The sequence below is a fragment of the Papilio machaon genome, chromosome 29 (assembly GCF_912999745.1).
Source record: "Papilio machaon chromosome 29, ilPapMach1.1, whole genome shotgun sequence".
Taxonomy (NCBI): domain Eukaryota; kingdom Metazoa; phylum Arthropoda; class Insecta; order Lepidoptera; family Papilionidae; genus Papilio; species Papilio machaon.
In genome coordinates, this window is record NC_060014.1 from 4,162,501 (window position 1) to 4,165,000 (window position 2,500).

General features: G+C 48.9%; 2 non-coding genes across 2 annotated transcripts in view; both read left to right on the plus strand.

Annotated features, from left to right (window-relative positions):
* The first annotated feature begins 138 nt into the window (after positions 1-138).
* On the plus strand, positions 139-2,042 carry LOC123722766. Its single transcript, XR_006756574.1, has one exon. It is a non-coding gene; the product is annotated as a small subunit ribosomal RNA (ribosomal RNA).
* A 351-nt stretch (positions 2,043-2,393) lies between these two features.
* LOC123722823 overlaps positions 2,394-2,500 on the plus strand; it is a 157-nt gene continuing 50 nt past the window's right edge. Inside the window, exon 1 of the ribosomal RNA XR_006756627.1 lies at positions 2,394-2,500. This exon is cut by the window's right edge and continues 50 nt beyond it. This is a non-coding gene — a ribosomal RNA (5.8S ribosomal RNA).

The following is a 2,500-nucleotide window of genomic DNA, read 5'->3' on the forward strand; positions in this document are numbered from 1 at the left end:
TGACCACCGACTGACTGCAGCAGGCAGGCAGGCAGCAAGCAAAACAGCAAAAACCATCGATGCGTTTAAACGTTTAACGTTTTCGCATCGTCGAGTTGTGCGTGTTGTGCGCGTTGTATGCGGCGTGTTTGTGTCAGCTCCCTGGTTGATCCTGCCAGTAGTTATATGCTTGTCTCAAAGATTAAGCCATGCATGTCTCAGTGCAAGCCGTATTAAGGCGATACCGCGAATGGCTCAATATATCAGTTTTGGTTCCTTAGATCTTACCTCGGTTACTTGGATAACTGTGGTAATTCTAGAGCTAATACATGCAATCAGAACTCTGACCAGTGATGGGATGAGTGCTTTTATTAGATCAAAACCAATCGACGGAGGGCCTCGCGTCCGAAGTCGTTAATTTTGATGAATCTGGATAACTTTTGCCGATCGCATGGTCCAGCACCGGCGACGCATCTTTCAAATGTCTGCCTTATCAACTTTCGATGGTAGTTTCTGCGACTACCATGGTTGTCACGGGTAACGGGGAATCAGGGTTCGATTCCGGAGAGGGAGCCTGAGAAACGGCTACCACATCCAAGGAAGGCAGCAGGCGCGCAAATTACCCACTCCCGGCACGGGGAGGTAGTGACGAAAAATAACGATACGGGACTCTTACGAGGCCTCGTAATCGGAATGAGTACACTTTAAATATTTTAACGAGGAACAATTGGAGGGCAAGTCTGGTGCCAGCAGCCGCGGTAACTCCAGCTCCAATAGCGTATACTAAAATTGTTGCGGTTAAAAAGCTCGTAGTTGCATTTGTGCGCCGCGCTGTCGGTGCACCGCATCCGCGGTGATACTGACACGTCTGCGGAGCATATCGTCGGTGAGCCGTCGGTAATACGGCGGTTCAATATCAAAATCCTATCGCGGTGCTCTTCGGTGAGTGTCGAGATGGGCCGACAATTTTACTTTGAACAAATTAGAGTGCTCAAAGCGGGCTCAAAATTGTGCTTGAATATTTCGTGCATGGAATAATAGAATATGATCTCGGTTCTATTTTGTTGGTTTTCAGAACTCCGAGGTAATGATTAATAGGGATAACTGGGGGCATTCGTATTGCGACGTTAGAGGTGAAATTCTTGGATCGTCGCAAGACGAACATCAGCGAAAGCATTTGCCAAAGGTGTTTTCATCAATCAAGAACGAAAGTTAGAGGTTCGAAGGCGATTAGATACCGCCCTAGTTCTAACCGTAAATATGTCATCTAGCGATCCGCCGACGTTACTACTATGGCTCGGCGGGCAGCTTCCGGGAAACCAAAGATTTTGGACTCCGGGGGGAGTATGGTTGCAAAGCTGAAACTTAAAGGAATTGACGGAAGGGCACCACCAGGAGTGGAGCCTGCGGCTTAATTTGACTCAACACGGGAAATCTCACCAGGCCCGGACACCGGAAGGATTGACAGATTAACAGCTCTTTCTTGATTCGGTGGGTGGTGGTGCATGGCCGTTCTTAGTTGGTGGAGCGATTTGTCTGGTTAATTCCGGTAACGAACGAGACTCTAGCCTGCTAAATAGGCGTCGTCATTTATGTGTGCGTGGCTTCGGTCGCGCAACTCACTGGCGACGTATTAAAATTCTTCTTAGAGGGACCGGCGGCTTCGAGCCGCACGAGATTGAGCAATAACAGGTCTGTGATGCCCTTAGATGTCCTGGGCCGCACGCGCGCTACACTGAAGGAATCAGCATGTTCTCCCTGGCCTAGAGGCCCGGGCAACCCGTTGAAACTCCTTCGTGCTGGGGATTGGGGTTTGCAATTATCCCCCATAAACGAGGAATTCCTAGTAAGCGCGAGTCATAAGCTCGCGTTGATTACGTCCCTGCCCTTTGTACACACCGCCCGTCGCTACTACCGATTGAATGATTTAGTGAGGTCTTCGGACCGACACGCGGTGGCTTAACGGCCGTCGGCGTCGCTGGGAAGTTGACCAAACTTGATCATTTAGAGGAAGTAAAAGTCGTAACAAGGTTTCCGTAGGGGAACCTGCGGAAGGATCATTAACGTATTACGTATTACTCATATTACGAATAATAATCCACAAAAGAGAGAGCGCCCATCGGGGCACACCAAACGGGGCGCCAAAAGAGGGAGTTGTGTGACACTAATCCGGTTGTTGTGTGTCATCTCCCAGTTCCGGTCCGATAATGGTGGGCGCTATACAAAAACAAACAGAAAAATACACCGGTATTAGAAAGTGCGAACGCTATGTCGTCGTCGTGGTGGCGCGCGCGCGTGTGTGTATAACGCGCGCGCGCGCGCTCCCTTCGCGTGTACGTTCGCCTTCTAAGATATTTTTTTTTTATTTTTATTTTTTTTTATATACATACATATATCAAAATATGTAAAACAATTACCCTGGACGGTGGATCACTTGGCTCGCGGGTCGATGAAGAACGCAGTTAACTGCGCGTCATAGTGTGAACTGCAGGACACATTTGAACATCGACATTTCGAACGC